Genomic DNA, 17,801 nt, shown 5'->3' on the forward strand with positions numbered 1-17,801 from the left:
AGTGGTACCTCAGGTTAAGAACAGTTTCAGGTTAAGAACGGACCTCCAGAATGAATTAAGTTCTTAACCCAAGGTACGACTGTATACACACACACACACACACACACAGAGAGAGAGAGAGAGAGAGATTGGCATTGCATTTACAACCCTTATGGTGAAGATCCAGTAATAAATAATTTCAAATCCATTGAAGTTTGCTCTCAAAAGCATGTGGCTTAATCAAACAATCATCAGTAACATGATTTAGTTTGCATGATTTTAAATTTGGTAAATAATAAACAGAACCTTCACCCAAGAGTTTCCCATTCTCTTTTTGAACAGAGCCTTACTGAACATGGAAGTCATCAATCACAAGGCAAATTTACTTGTGTTTTCTCTAAACTTGGAGCATAAATTTGGTAGTGAGAAAACTTTTTTAGCATTGGCAATATTGTATATATATAATTTTGCTTAAATTACTCAATATCAATTTGGCAGGCCATGTGAGAGTTTAATGTTTAGCCTGTAAAAGAACAGAGTGAGAGGAGATATGATAAATCTAAAGGGCTGTCATATGGAAGATGGAGCAAGCTTGTTTTCTCCTGCTCCAGAGGGTAGGATTCAATCCAATAAATTCACGTTACAAGAAAGGAGATTCTGACTAAACATCAGGAAGAACTTTGACGGTAAGAGCTGTTCTGACAATGGAACAGAATTCCTTGGAAGGTGGTAGACTCTTTCATTGGAGGCTTTTTTTAAGCAGAGATTGGATCGCCATCTGTCATGGATGCTTTAGTTCAGATTCTATGATTCTATTATTTTAATTCACTCAAAGACTCAGAGTAAAATCTGCCTTGCACTTAAACTAAACAACTTGGCTCTGCCTAAAGAGAAGAGCATATTTGGGGTTTTTAATAATGCAACCTTAGCCCTTTGGCACCTTCCTTGCTGACTGAATGAAGGGGCTTTTGAGAACATATCCAGCTAGCCCTGCCTCCTAGGTCAGCCCCAGCAAGCATGGCCAATGGGCAAAAAGGACAGAAACTGTAGTCCATAACGTTAGGATGGTACCACATTGACTACCCCTGCCCTAAATGCTAACATGCTTCATCTAGGGGGCTTGACTGGTATTATTCTGAAGGAGGCCCAATGTGTTTATGCATGTACATGCTTAGGTTCTTCCATAGCAATGCAAGCCCTGACCAAAAAGTGTTGCCGCCCCTGTGGAGGGGAGCCCTACTTGAATATATTTGTATATGTGTTGACCACCTTCAGACTAATGCAGATCCCATGTCAGCTGGGGGACATGGCTTAGCAGAGGCAAGGGGCAGGTCTATAAGGGTGCACTCTTGGAGAATCCTTCATGTGTTTGGTATTCATGGTACCAAGCACCCAAACAGTCCATTGAGACAAATTGGGCAGTGCCTCACCAGAATTGGTCTGTCCTCAACCAGCTCTCACCTGCCTGCCTTCTTACTTGCATCCAGTCAGGAGAAGAGCATTAAGAAGAGCTTTCTCCTCCCCAGCTTCAATTTTGCCCTTGTGCAACTCAGTAGGCAGGAACAGGGAGGACAAAAGTGGATTTAGTTGGCTCTGCCTATCATTAGCTCTGGCCCCACCTACTGATGGCTTCTTTGCCTTCTGCTCCACCAATCACAAGCCAGCTTTGAGTGTATGCTTTATGTATCTCCGAAGGCAGTTTCTACTGGGACAAGTGGGGGCAGTAGAAAATGGGTCCTTGGATCTAGAGAGAATTCTTGAAACTTGAAGGATGTGAAGGAGGATTTTCTTTTCCTGAGGATCAGAAGTTAGTACTAGCTACTGAGACTTTATTAAGCCTACTCTAAGAATCATTTTTCAATAAGTGTTTGAAATGTTACAGCCCTAATGTAGAGTGTTGGTGTTCCACATGGTGGGTGCAACACTGCAGCAAATTTACAGAGTTTGTGGCACTGATGACTCACCAAAAAAGTTATAACTGCTAAATGAGGGCAGGTAGAGACTTATTCAAAGGGACAGCTAGAGCACATTAATTGATGTGATGTTAACATGTGTAATTTGCTATTTTGTTGACTCATAAATGAAAGGGGAGAACCGCTCCCAACAGGTAAGAGCTGGGTGGATTATGAAGTCTCTGTTAGATTCTTCAAATACAAATTGTTGAATAAATTATTCTTCCTTAAGAGCTGTTCACAGGCAATACTGTATTGCAAATTGTTATCACACACGCGCACACACCGTGTGTGTGTGTGTGTGTGTGTGGTAAAAAAGTTTTACCTAATAGTAGTAAAAAGCTGACCTCTTTGAATGGAAGGGAGCAAGTTTTACTTTAGTCAATCAATAATTGTTGTTGCCTTCTGTAATTGTTTTTTCCTTACCATCACAAATGGCCTTATGATAATAATCATGCTATATGAAGTGACATGAGAGCTCTTAGAGAAATTTCTAGCAAAGGACTGCAGCCTTTGTGGGAGGTAACTCTTAGAATTATCTTAAACCACTACCTATCTTCCATTACAATAGAAAAGGCCTTTAATCGATATAATCTTTTTTTTCTCCCCAAAAAGAGCAACTCCCCCCCACTTTCTTTGCAATTCACTCATCTTAAAAAGAGCACTATAGCTTTTGTGCATAACTTAATTCATTCTTCAAGACAAGTACAAAATTTGTCACTGACATTTAGTGCCAAGCCACCGGCAATGGATAAAATGAACTAGTTAGCAATTTAACCTGCCTTCTTTTTTTTCAAGTGGAGGAAGGGAGAGAAAGCAGGATGGACAATTTTCTGTTATCACAAGCAAATGGCTAACATTTAGCAAGATTTTTATTTTTATTTTCCAGCCCATCCTAGCTTCAAGAAGAAGAAAAAAGTCAGAGTAACAGGGTTTTTTTTTCTCTTCCAGAGTTCTAAATCATCTTCTCAGCCTATTCCTTTAATGGTTTAAAGTAAATGACTATCCAGAGGATAATTAGGCAGTGTGCTGTCGCATCGTGTCAGGTCACAGCTGGATTTAGTCAGCATTAACCTTTGGGGAGAATTGGAATATCAGTATCATTTAAAATTAAAGACGTGTAAGCAGGCATTTCTGGAGATGTTAGAAAAGTAATTGTCTGTAAATTGTTTGACCTTGAGATTTAATTGCATGCACAACACACATTCTAGCAAGAACCCTGGACGGTCTTCATTCTCTCACACCTCCACACCTCTCACTTTGCTGAACCTATTAAGCTACCTGTGGATTTTTCAGTAAAATATTAAACATTGTTATATATGAAGCGTAAATTCTTTGAAGCAAAAAAGAGCCTCCCGAATAAAAGGAAAGTGGTGAAAGGCAGAGCAGGCAAACTCTTATATTTGAATTTCAGGTTTTCCCCGCCATATTAAATTATTTTTTAATATATACCCACACACATACACACACAATGCTCCTGTTACAGAACGGAGCTTAATTTTTATTTTTTTTCCCCTCCCTCCCCCTCCTGCTAACAAGTTTGCATATTATGCCTTATTCCCCTTTTCCCTAATGAGACAGCTTATGCTTTCAAAGTCCCTCAAGCTAGGCAAATCTCTCTACTGCCTCCACTGTTAATAATGAAACTTCATAATTATACAAATCCAAGGTGGCCAATCAGCTTTTCAGGCTGAGCCTTCGGGTACCTCATGCATTATGTATGTGGCGCTTGGGCCTGTGAACTCACTTGCTTATATTAGAAGCCTAATTAATATTTAATCACATGTGCAGAGGGCAGATGAAGCTGTGCGAGCCGCCAAACGAAGCACAAGCTGACAAACGGACAGGTGCGGGCCAGCGCAGCGCAAACACACACACACATGCGTACGCCGCAGCAGATACACACACAAAAAAAACCTCACCAGCAATATTCATCTGAAGCTCTGGGGTATATGCATAGTCTGGACAATATTGACTTTTGCCCAGAATAATGAGTTAGGAGTACCGCCAGTGCTTTTTTTCCTGAGGGTACTCAATAGTACCTTTTTTCCAAATGGTAAAAATGTGGCACTTAGTGTAACAACTTCATGGTGAGTACCAGCACCTCTTTTTTTTTCTATTAAAAAACACACAAGCAGCACTGAATATGCGCCTACCAGTGGCCGGCATCAACGTTCTGCAAGAGGCAAAACTTTAAGTTTGCCTATGGAAGATGCAACCAAGGTTATTCAGTCAAGGTGCTTTCTGGGCAGCCTCAAACAAGGCTGTGCAACACCCCCCCCCCAAAAAAAAAAAAACGGCCTGCAAGGTCACAGAAAACCAGTGGGATTCCCCTGAATTAATAAGAATTGGGCAAGAGATTGTATATATACCAAACAGGGTTGTCGCAAATATAAATGGGATGAAAAATAATAGAGCACTTTGCATACTGTAAACAAGAGCAGACATTACTAGCCATCATACTCATACCACATAGCGAATTAGATCCCATGAGACCACTTTGTGTGTTTGTTTTTGAGATTCTTGCTTACACAATATGCTTAAGTAGGAAATGGACAAAAATTGGATTCTATTTATCTGTATTTTGCTGGGGTGGTGGGGGTGGAGCGCATATATACTGTATGTTATTATTCGTTGCCTTATACGGAGGTAGGCCTCTGGCCCCTCCAGACCAGTACAGTGGTACCTCGGGTTACATACGCTTCAGGTTACATACGCTTCAGGTTATAGACTCCACTAACCCAGAAATAGTACCTCGGGTTAAGAACTTTGCTTCAGGATGAGAACAGAAATCATGCTCCGGCAGCGCAGCAGCAGCAGGAGGCCCCATTAGCTAAAGTGGTGCTTCAAGTTAAGAACAGTTTCAGGTTAAGAATGGACCTCCAGAACAAATTAAGTACTTAACCCAAGGTACCACTGTACTGTCCACTCCGATGGGCAATAGGTCTCCAGGGGAGATTCTCCCAACCTTAGATTTCAGGGCTGAACGTGGGAGCTTCTGCATCCAAATGAACACTCAGGAATTGGTGCACAAATAGAATATTTGATACATTCCTTGGAGCTTTTGATTCTGGACCTTCATTGTTGTCCTAATGAGAAAAAAAGAATGTCCTGAGGAGGAAGAGGAAGAGTAGTAAATATGGGATTAAATGTTTTAACTATGTAGTGTACAAGGCAAGGCTGAAAGAAATGAGCATGCACAGCTTAAGAAAATTAAGGGTTGGAAGACGGTATGATAGCTAATACTGTACCTAAAAATTTGAATTCTTGTCCAAAAGTGATAGAAAAGTCCTTTATCTTCCAGTTATACAATGAATCATTTGAACCTTGTTCATAATACACCCATTGTTGCCTGGGGAGTGATGGCAAAAAGCTGAGGACACCCAGCTATTTTTTCTATTAATCTCATCTGATCCTGAGAACAGCAGTGACACTCCTGAAACAATGCATGAGAACCGAAGTGGACTAGGGGAGGTCTAATTCACTAGGGGTTGAATTCAGACACCATAAATTAAGAACTGTGGTTGGTAATACAGCTACAGCAATTCCTGGATTAGGATAGCTGGACCATGCTCTGGTAACCTTACAATTGGATTCCTGTAATGCGTTCTGCGTGAGGCTACCCAAAAGCTGCAGAACACAGCAGCTAGTTTTGCTTGTGCATTTAACAGACTGCTTGTGGGATTTGCACTGTCTTCCAGTCTGCTACCAGGTCAGATTCAAGGTGCTATTGCTAACAAATAAGGCCCTCTGCAGCTCAGGAACAGGTTACTTGAGAGAACCCCTTATCCCTTTGATGAAGTCTGCTAAAAAGTTTCTACTGTAAAGTTCCAAAGACCTCAGAAACTCATTCTGCAGTATCTTGGAGCAGGGCTTTGTGTGTCCCTGTCCGTTCTCTGTGGAATAGCAATCCTCTCAAGTTGTGACAGGTGACCGTACTATCTGTACTTTCCAGAGAGAAGTGAAAAAGGACCACATGTTTGAAGCTCATGTGGTAAACAACATAGTCTGCCTTGAAGATATCTTTCTTTTCCATAAGATGTAGATACAATGATGCACAAGAAATGACATTAAAATAAATCATGGATAATTATTACTATTAAATGTCATTTTGAACATTTATTAATAATGCTAACTTGTGAAACTGGAACTGCAGTTTCTGTATTATTGGCCAAAAGATAATGTCAATAAAGAATTTACAATCTTTTGTCTGTTGTGGAGTGGTATTAGCTGAATGCCTGTATAAAGTTATAACAATGTAATGCGTAATATATGTAGAGTACCACAACAGCCTGATGTACCCAGTTAAGACAAGATGGCAAGAAAATGCAGCTTGTTGTAGCAAGCTTATAGTTGAGCATCTAAAAAAAAATCCTTCTGAGATCCACAATATAATAGTTCCCATTATTTATCTAATGTGACTGCCAAGCAGGAAAACAAGGCTCCCATTGGCACCAATGGAAGCTTCCTTGAAATATAAACAGCAGCTTCAGATCAGCCATATTTGTTGAGCCTGATGCAGGCAGAGAAAAAGTTAGCCTTCCTCTCTCCATTTCCACAGCTCCAAGGCTGCTTAGACTACCCCATGGCTGCTTTTTTTACATACCAAAAAGCATACACATTAATTGCATCCACATAATTAAATTCACATCTAGTTGGGCCTTCAAGCCCATGGCCATAAAAACTATGCAATTCGGGGTGGCGGGTGTTATCTGCTACTTGGATAATATATCTAAAGAAACACAGGTCATGTTCGGAAAAACTTCAGAAAGTCACAATAGGATAATATCATTATTAGGATCATCAAAAATGTCACTTTCAAAAGCAGTCTTATGAGTACTCTGGAATTCTTCTTCAAGACTGGATGTTAAATAAAACGGTAGGAAGGATGGTGATTTGGGAATAATATATAGTCTGTGCTTTGTAATATTATTAAGGTGGAGTGCAAGCAATGTTATGCAGCCTTAATTAGACTTAGCCTCTGCTAGGATGCACCAGGGGTATTGAGACCAAGAAACTATAATAGATGTTCCCTCTAATTTTTTGAAATGATAAAATCAGCGTAACACATCAGATTCCCACAAGGAAACACGTGGGTCCCTTGAAAGACAGCAGAAATGAAGAGAAATGGCATTATTTACAGTAACAAATCTTCAGCTTTATTTTATGTGTTAAACTATATGATGGGCAAATAGAAGCGAGATTGAGTAGCATTACTTAGTGGTTGGAGGCAATGTAAACCTCCTTATCACCCCAAAACTTAAGTTCCATCTTAAGGTTGTGGAAAATAATCTTCCAGTTAAAGAATTCCTCTCCTCAGAGCTGAATTCATTAATCTTCAAAAACACACACAAATCCCGCTTGTGCATTCAGGTAGAAAAGATCCAAAAGCCCCATTAGAATTTCCTCACTGTCAGAAGCCTATTGTGCATAGGCCAAGATGATCAAGAGCCTGGACACCAAGCCTTATGAGGAACGGTTGAAGAAGCTGGGGATGTTTAGCCTGGAAAAGAGGAGACTGAGATTTGAAGATAGCCATCTTCAAATATCTCAAGTGCTGTCACATGGAAGATGAAACAAGCTTGTTTTCTTCTGCTTCGGAGGGTAGGACTCAAACCAATAGCTTCAGGTAAGCAGATTCTGACTAGACATCAGGAAGAATTTTCTGTAAGAGCTCTTCAACAGTGGAATGGACGCTCTCCGAAGGTGGTGGAAGATCTGGATCACCACTGATTCTACTTGCTTATGACTGGTACCATTAATAATGAAGTGCTGATTTCCATGGGGCCTGTCAGGCATTCATGGAGCACTTTATGGCTTCAGTTCTCTGGAAGTGGGTCAAGAAACCTGCACCCAGCTCAGAAGTCACTCAGATTTTTTTGCTGACCGTCTCTGTAATTGCCCAGTTCATATTACATTTCTTCATGTACACATGCATTCAAAGCAGACACTAAAGCACTGCCCAAAAAGACATATGCCCAAAATATGCTACTTTGTACTTATAAGTACAAATTAATGATAATTACTTTCAGCTAAATAGAAATATAATATATATCCCTATAGTGAGGAAGACTGGGTGACTGGTTGGTCTGTGTGCCTCCTTAGCTGGCCGCTCAGTTGATGGGCAGCTTCAAGGCCCTGCTCTGTCTTCTAACTGTTCATTATTTGTAATCTAGGCTTGGAGCAAACAGTCTTTCAAACAGAGGATTCCTTTAAATTGAGGGCTATCCCTTCCCCTTTAAATAATAAGTCCCATGGCCACCATAATCCACAGACTGTCAAGGCTACTCATGTGGAGAGAGAGAAAGAAAGAATCATGTGTGAATCATCTGCCCTTTTTTGCTGTAGCCTAAAATAAATAAATACAAATCCAGTCCCTACTAGCCATAAGGCTTCTTAGCTATAGCAACTTTACCAAAGCTCTTTTTGGTATTTTGTCAAATACATGTTCTAGCCTCATCCTGTCTTATCATATAGCACATAGAGTAAGCTTATTACAAGCCCACAAGAAGTTTGAAAAAATATTAAGCTTAATGACATTTGAATCTTTAAGTCTGCACCAGTGCTCCTTGTGGCTTAAAGACCCTAAGCTCTAAATACCACAGCGGCTGCTACTTCATACTTCAAGTACGAAAGCTAAGAGCGGGAACTCTTGCTCATACAACAAACTGAAATCCACAAGCATAAGGATATTATTAACTATTTTAGTCATCAGTTTTATTTCTTCTATTGTCTTGCACACAGTACCTACAATGGCAGTGTGTTGAACAGGTCAAAAACTGCTAAGTTTTAAGGATTCTGCTATAGTTCCTTTTTTGAAGAAGTTGTAGTAAACATAGACCCATTAGGAGGAAGTCATATCCTGCACTTGGTAAATTCAGGGGTTAAGAAATCAATGTCCTTTCACTCAGATACCATACATAAAACAGGGGCTAAGGAAAGCTCTTCTGGAATTTTATCATCTTATAAGGTCTTCCTTATTAACATAAAATACTGGAGTGGTAACCCCCAGCCACTCTGGAACCATTATTCATCAAATATAGTGCAGGCTTAGTGTCCTGAATCATTACCGTAATGCATAGTTAAATAAATTGTGCCAGAACACAATTTTTCTCACGGAAAAGCTAGGATGAACTTCCCAGAATGAACATCAAGTATTGGCATTCGTGGTTATGTCAATTGCTGTATATCTCCCGCCCTGCCCCCCACAAAAAGTGCATTCCCTAAAACATGCTAATTTATTGTCATCCGCCTCTCCAATTCAAGGTGCCAAAAGTTTCCTTTCTTTACTCTGCAATGGACATGAATCAAGATTGACCACTGAAAATGGCACCCATATGGTGACTTGTTTATTTATAAAAGTAATTGTATACAACAATTTCATTTTTTACAAGAATTATATACAGCCATACCTTGGTTTTCGAACAGCTTAGTTCCTGAACCTTTTGGCTTCCAAACGTCGCAAACCCAGAAGTGACTGTTCCAGTTTGCGAACTATTTTTGGAAGCCGAATATCCGACGGGGCTTCTGCAGCTTCTGATTGGCTGCAGGAGTTTCCTGCAGCCAATCAGAAGCCACAATTTGGTTTTTGAACATTTTTGGAAGTCAAACGGCCTTCCAGAACAAATTCCGTTCAATTTCCAAGGTATGACTGTATACACAATAAAAGCCACTGTTGTGTTTTTTTCTAAAAAAATAAATAACGGATTACCAACTACAGTGGTACCTCAGGTTAAGTACTTAATTCGTTCTGGAGGTCCGTTCTTAACCTGAAACTGTTCTTAACCTGAAGTACCACTTTAGCTAATAGGGCCTCCTGCTGCCGCCACACCACTGGAGCCCGATTTCTGTTCTTATCCTGAAGCAAAGTTCTTAACCTGAAGCGTATGTAACCTGAAGGTACCACTGTATTTCAAAAAAAATGTTTGTGTTAATTGCTTGCATAAGCCTGGCAGCAAAGGAAACATATAAAGCTGAATATAGAAGATTCCTGCTGAAACTGGAAAATCATTCCACAAAACTGGGTCAGTGAGACTGTAGGCTTGGTTTTACTTTGATGTCAAATGAGCCTTGCCAAGTCAGGGGATAACCAACAACATTCCTACAGATGATTTCAGAGATCGATCTGGGATATAAGAGTCCAGGCAGTCCCTAAGGTATCCTGGATCTAAGTCGTTCAGGACTTGAACCATGCAAGAACCTTGAACCAGGCTCAGCAGCAGATGGGCAGCAAATGTAGATGTTTTGACAATCATGTCACATGTTGTTGACTTATCCCTGCTTAAGGTCGTAAGGCTTAGTGCTGACATTAAGCAATGCTTTTTCTCCTGACACGGGAACTATACTGGGTATCAGTAAGAAGAGATGGGCAGCACTATGTGTTGGGCTGCCTGCAAGGGGTATGTCATCAAGAAGGCCATTTCTGGCTTCCTTCTGCAGTTCTTGAGGTATGAGAGATGAGAATTCTGCGGGGAAGGCTGTGGGGATTAATTTATTGAAGAAAGCAATGGTCGCTGAACACATCACAGAAGAGAAAATTACTACTTGAAGACTTATGTTTAGGTTTGTTTCATATATTCATAGAAAACAAAAGGACTGCAAGATCTGAAATTAGGTCCCCAAAGTCCTTATTTCTCCTCCAGTAAATGTTACTGAGTTATACAGCAGAGCAACAGTTCTATTGGGCTAATAAACAAAAGAGGTGATCCATTCTTTAGAATCATATTCAGATGAAACATTAACATTAAAAAATGCTCCACACACGCATGGGCACACAACGTGAAAGCACCAATATTTCGGAATAGAGCTACATGGAAGTGTTCTCAATGATACAAGGCAGCCAAGAGCCTGAAAGCTAAAAGATAAATGTTGCTGTACAAATACACAGGAGGTGTAGTGCCCATAATTAACTAATGTAAGATGCTTTTCTTAAATGTACAGCTTCATTATAATCTATTGTGGTTAAAACCAACATTATACATTCAGCAGAATGAGAAGTGGGTCTCTAATTTTATGCTAGAAATAAAACCTACAGCATTTCAACAGTACACATTTTTAGGATTTTTTTTTAATACACTGTTAAAAATAAGAATTCTATTTTCTTGTCTGAATTCAAAAATGATTGACTAGTGCACGGATATCAAGTAATAAATAAAACAGTCCTAGTGCCTGAAAGACTCTTGAATAAAGAGAAAATTATTTTTGGATTTTCTTTCTGATCAGATATGAAATATTCTGAAACGCCACCACTATAATTTGATAAAAAGCTTGATATCTCCAAATGAAAATAGGACTCAGCACTTTCATTTTTTTTCTGTCTCTAAAGGAACCTAGGTAAACTGATTTTCAAAAAATGAAAATCTCAGGCATAAAGGTGGAAGTAATGAAGCAAGTTTAAATATGCGCTGACCTTTGAAATGAACTGCAATCCATGTTGTTTGGCCAGGATCTGGCTGTGTAGCTGTCTCCATTGATTTCCAAAGCATAAAAGACCCGGGTGTTAGAGCTGCTCTGCTCTCTGGTGGATGTTGACAGGCACTGCTGCAAAGCTGTGAACACAGGCAGAAATGGCCATATGCTCAGTGCTCTGAAATATAAAACAAAGAATCCATCAATGTATATTTTTATATATATATGTGTGTGTGTGTGTGTGTGTGCATATATATATATATATATATCCCTTCTGCTGGAAAAGAAAGAAATAGGGATGTAAACTTTTTCAGGTTATAAAATAGCTTCTTTTTATGGCTTTCCATGGCATCTAAATGAAAATCCAGTAATTTGGTAAATGAAAACATAATCCGATACAAGTCAATTTGAAAACAAGTCCATTGAGTTCAATGGGTCTTACTTCCAAGTAAGTAGGTATAGAATTACCACCTAAAAGGAACATATCCTTAACCAGGCTTCCTCAACCTCAGTCCTCCAGATTTTTTGAGACTACAATTCCCATCATCCCTGACCACTGGTCCTGCTAGCTAGGGCTCATGGGAGTTGTAGGCCAAAAACATCTGGAGGGCCGAGGTTGAGGAAGCCTGTCCTTAACTATGCAGCAATTACTTTTTTATCTGTATGTTACTGGCAGTAAAATATAACCTTGGTGTAGAAACAAGGGCCCAGTTTCTCAAGTGGTTCCTTACCAGTCAGACATTCTGCCTCACCAATATTATTTTTCTAGACAGAAAATAGAAAGGGGGGGGGAGCTTTCCTTCTATGCTCTCTCACCCTCAGCCCAGTTGTTTTCTGAATCTGCAGGATAATCAGCAATGCCAGTCACGCAGGGCACTTGGGATCCCCTGCCTTAGTAAGCCTCACCTTCTTATCCCTCCGCCCTGCCCCTCGCATTGCTGCCAGCTGGTCTCCTGCCAAGGAAAGATCTTGTGAGCATGCAGGTAACAGCTGATACTTTTTGAATGGAAGTTGTACCAGAAGTGGAGGACACAACAATCTGTAGCCCATTTGGGTGGTACAATGGCAGCTTTTGTTTTGGCAGAGAATAAACTTCGTTACATATTTTGGCATACGTATGTAAACATCTATGAGACGCTAACAATACACAGTGGTTGATACAACTTATGAATTCCAAAAAATATTTAAGCAGGTGTGTCACATACAGAAGAATACATATGTACCAGGGGTGTATATATGCTCTGTACAATCTCTGAATAATGAGCAGAACTCATATCTGGAGGATGTATACCTTGACAGAGAAGGTGCGACGGGGCAAAGCGGAGTCACACAGAGTGCCTCCTTGTACTTCATAACTCAGTACGTTTTTTAAAAATGCAAGTACATAAAGTGCATATAATATCTTGCCAGAGAAAACCTATGTCTCATTTACTAGCTATAAAGTTAGTGGGAGCTGGGGTTGCGGAAAGGGTGGAGCTTTCAATAAGCAAAACTTAACAACACGCTGCTTTGCAATGGGCACATCTTGCTTTCCCTAAAATGAGGGAAGTTTTTCCATGGCTATCAGATCCCAGTGGATTGGGGGAGGCGGGATAAATAAACAGGAACAGAATCACATGGAGGAAAGTGAATCACTTTCTACTACTCTCCTAATCAACTTTAAAGATGCAGAGCACAAATGCCCCTGGAACGATCTGTCTGCAGTTTGACAGATTTGTTATCCAGGGGCACCTCTCTCATGCCTGCAATTCTGAAACCAATTGCCCACAAAGCATTATGGGAGGTTTAGCGATTCCCCTTTTTACACACTCCAACCTGTAATTGCTGCCACAGTAGCTATCCTTCTGAAATCTGGTTGAGTTCATGCTCTCAGAAAGGGGAACCAAGGCTGCAAATTTTATCCAGTTCTTCCCAAAAGTTAGATGCTTCCTTTTTCAAAAAAGAAAAATAAAGGTGCCCAGCCCTCAAGCCCCTGGATGGATTTGTTTGCAATTTGGCAAGATTAATCCCTTTGCTATGCCTGCGTATTTCATTAATTTCTGTCAAAAGCGGGGTGGGGGGAGTTATGGTTGTTGTTATTTTTTCTTCCTCATAATATTGCATGATAGGAAACATAGCTGTTGTGGGCATGAAGCACAAGTAAAACTTGGCAGAGAACAGAGCAACTCAGAATAGATCAACCTGCTTCCTAAAGTTAAATGCAGATCAGAAATGACTCCTGAGAGTCGGAGTGCAGGGAGGGAGTGGAGGCCCCTTAGAGAGCTGCCCGGGAAGTAAAATTATATATATATATATATATATATATATATATATATATATATATATATATATATATATATATATAGACTCTTGAGGCTGGTGCATGTCTTTAGTGTTGTTGTTGTTTAGTCGTTTAGTCGTGTCCGACTCTTCATGACCCCACGGACCAGAGCACGCCAGGCACTCCTGTCTTCCACTGCCTCCCATAGTTTGGTCAAACTCATGCTGGTAGCTTCGAGAACACTATCCAAACATCTCATCCTCTGTCATCCCCTTCTCCTTGTGCCCTCCATCTTACCCAGCATCAGGGTCTTTTCCAGGGAGTCTTCTCTTCTCATGAGGTGGCCAAAGTATTGGAGCCTCAGCTTCAGGATCTGTCCTTCCAGTGAGCACTAAGGGCTGATTTCCTTAAGAATGGATACGTTTGATCTTCATGCAATCCATGGGACTCTCAGGAGTCTCCTCCAGCACCATAATTCAAAAGCATCAATTCTTTGGCGACCAGCCTTCTTTATGGTCCAGCTCTCACTTCCATACATCACTATTCTCACTTCCATACATCACTATTTTCCAGATAAGCATAGTATAAATAGATTCATATTTCTGAATATTTCTAATCAGTAGTAGTCTTGGTCTGAGGGAGTCCTGACCAAGTCTGACCAACTAAAACTACATTGTTACACACAATACTTTCAGCTTCTGCAAACGTGAAAGTAACTTTAATTACCACCGTATCCTGAATTTCAACTATTTTCAACATATTCACTTTTTAGGAGATTTCCTCAGACTCAAAATATGCCCAGCATTACTATCATTGTTTCATACTACTCTATTCCCTCAGACCCCTTCTTGGATCACTGCCTTGCTGTGGTGAAGGGGCCTGAATAACTCAGAGAAGCTACGAACTATGCCATGCAGGCCACCCAAGATGGACAGGTCATAGTGGAGAGTAATCCAAACTGCGGGAGGCAGTGGAAGACAGGAGTGCCTGGCGTGCTCTGGTCCATGGGGTCACGAAGAGTCAGACACGACTAAACGACTAAACAACAACAACAACAACATTCCCTCAGAGGTGGGAAATCGAAGAGCTGAGTTCTGGACTCTTATGGTGGATTTTGCAGTAAACTGGTAATTTACAAATGGCAAAGGTTGCACACAGGGAAAGCAAGAATTTGTGTAGACGGTATAAAATCAAGGCAATGTCAATCCAATGCCCAAATACCCAAAAAAACCTCTTAGGAACCATTTCCAGTAAGTCCTAAACCCAGGCTATCTTTTCCCCCTTCTTGCTATATCAGGAATTAAGACATTAATAGGAATTAAGACACTGTTAAAGGTACCACGTAAAACTTGTTCCATGTTTGTAAGATCTTTTAGTGCCGCAGACTTTGGAATGCCCTGGCCTGTTGACATCAGCCAGGTGCTGGCACCTTAAAAAAACAAAGTACCAACAGATACAGTCATGGACGGGGGGGGGGGGAATCGATGCATTTTGTTAACACAGGCTTCCTCAACCTCGGCCCTCCAGATGTTTACGGCCTACAACTCCCATGATCCCTAGCTAGCGGGACCAGCAGTCAGGGATGATGAGAATTGTAGTCTCAAAACATCTGGTGGGCCGAGGTTGAGGAAGCCTGTGTTAACAAATCCAGTTCTTGCTCCAGGAATGTATGGGGGTGCCTGGGAAAATGCTTGAGTGAGCTTCAGAACACTGAACGCTGATTTCTGTAGTCAAACAAGGCATAATAATACCTGGAGACAGTCCCATCCGTAATCTCTTGGAGAAATAAAGGCAACCATGATTTCAAGTAGCAAAGGTGGGCATTTTTGTCTAAAAGAAGACTGAAAAGGTTTATTTTTTTTAAAAAAAAAAAGCAACTGAGACTTCGAGGAAATATTTTTAAGTACTCACCTGGTTAAATTAAAGTTTTATAGCACATACATTTTATCCATATATAAACTCTCTTGACAGCAAACTGGTTATTAAAAACGGAATTACATTAATTATATTCATAAACAATTTGCCTGTCAAGCAACTTTGCTCCAAAATGTGACCTAACTAAAAGGCTTATAACAGCTTTCAGATAGTAAACTCGTGACATCTTCCTTTTCCCTTCCATCCATAACCCTATTAGTTGTTTGTCCTCTCATATAAATTCAGCAGCGTAAATTTCAAGAGACTACTAAAAATATTTAGCAATATAAGTTAATAAAATGCATGTTGCTTAGTTGGCCATCTCCCTTAGCTCTTTAACAGGGCTTTACATCTTCAAAGGGTTTTGCATACATTAATTGGTTACTATGTTTTCTCCAAGACTCACAGAGTAACCAACAGATGTGCACCAGTAAAATTCTGGGTCTCCAGATACAGGTATTATACCAACTGTCAAATTATAAACATATAGTATAGACATTTCTTTATACCCAAGCGTTTCGTGAAATAATTATAACTACAAATCCATGATGCACTGGGACTAAAGAGTAAGGGGAGACTGGATTAAATGACAAAGCTTGCTCCCTACAAGGATAGAAGCATGAGTTGAGATGGAGACTTGGGCTGAGGGCGATTAATACAGCATCTACAGTGTTATAGCCAAAGGAGAGTAAGTATGCAGATATTCATTTTATCTGCAGAATGAATTTACATACAGTGGTACCTTGGGTTAAGTACTTAATTCGTTCCGGAGGTCCATTCTTAACCTGAAACTGTTCTTAACCTGAAGCACCACTTTAGCTAATGGGGCCTCCTGCTGCCGCCACGCCGCCAGAGCACAATTTCTGTTCTCATCCTGAAGCAAAGTGCTTAACCTGAAGCACTATTTCTGGGTTAGCGGAGTCTGTAACCTGAAGCGTATGTAACCTGAAGCGTATGTAACCCAAGCTACCACTGTACATTAAATTAAAATTTGGAGATAGAAATCACTGAATAGACATAGATGGTTGAGTTTTAAGAAAACAAGTCAGTTTCTTAAACCATGATTTGACCTTGGCTTCTTTCTGCTACTAACCACTCTTAGTGGGACCACACTGTAGAAAACTTATTTCCCCATCCTGTTTTTACAGTTGGGCATAGCTATGTCTTCGTAAACTTAGTTTGGCCACTTGTATTATCTGTTGGCGGTTTTTATTATTTTATCTATGCATATTTTGTGCTGACCTTCTGTGTTTTACTGGAGTTTTAAAATACATTATTGTTGAAGGCTTGTTTAACTTGTTGTGATTGAGCAATGCTTTCTAAAAGGTGAGATATATATTTGCTAAATAACTTAATACAAAGGTGAGACTAATTGCAGTTTGTCTGAGTTCTGATGTCATGCCGGCCTGCAGCTGGTCTAAACTGGAAGCAAACTCTTCCAAACTCCTTCTCACCAGTGCACCAGAGGAGAGAGAAGTATGTGGGACTAGGGCTGTCTGTGGCTCACCCCGGTAATGCTAAACCATGGACCAGAAGTATGTACAAATGCAGACATCATATCCCAGAACTGTGACTATGGCCATTTTTGTGTGCAAGGATAACATGAGGCAAGAAGTAACTTCATTTGACAAGCAGCTCTTAACTGCTGCAAAGTGTTGATATGTGCTCTTATCAGAATTCATTCTAGCAAATCCACTGATCAGCAGTGTAATGATCCTTACCCTCCACCCCAATCATTTCTTACCTTCACTACTGAGCTCAGCCTTCTCTCTCTCCACTTCCCCCAGACACGGTTTAGATTGAGCCTTCCAATGAGTTCTGATGTCACTTATCTGAAAGTCGGCCTTAGATGCTTATTCCTCCTGTTTTATAGGAATACCCTTTCAAACTGTTATCAGATGTCTTCTTATAAGAAAATTCAGCCATACAGCAGGGAGCACTTAACCTATTGTAGTGCCCTAATTTTAACTGAACCACTGTCCCAAGTCAATTAAGTACGTGAATATGTATATCAAGATTAAAATTAGGTGCAGATAAATAATAATAGGGGGAAACTGTCGGACTGTCCTACAGTTTATTTAAAAAGTCAATCAACTTTCAAGTGCAGCCCAATAAAACTCCCTTTCGCAGTGAATATTCTGCAGAAAGAATTTAAAACAGAAGCATATCTTAGAGGCAAAGGTAGGATAATCACAGTAGTATGCTACCTTCCGAGAGGATCTCATTATTTTGTGATTTAATCTCTGCCTGCAATTTGTGTGTGTATATGCTATAATCACATTTAACCT

General features: G+C 40.2%; 1 protein-coding gene across 1 annotated transcript in view; it reads right to left on the reverse strand.

Moving 5' to 3' along the window:
* The window catches only part of LOC309528992 (uncharacterized protein), a 299,370-nt gene that overhangs the window by 247,308 nt on the left and 34,261 nt on the right, over positions 1–17,801 (reverse strand). The window contains exon 3 of the mRNA XM_082216707.1: positions 11,341–11,517. The gene's annotated coding sequence lies outside the window, so the exon portion shown is untranslated. The remainder of the gene's footprint in view (positions 1–11,340; positions 11,518–17,801) is intronic.

This window comes from Podarcis vaucheri (assembly GCF_965113315.1).
Source record: "Podarcis vaucheri genome assembly, chromosome: 3".
Taxonomy (NCBI): domain Eukaryota; kingdom Metazoa; phylum Chordata; class Lepidosauria; order Squamata; family Lacertidae; genus Podarcis; species Podarcis vaucheri.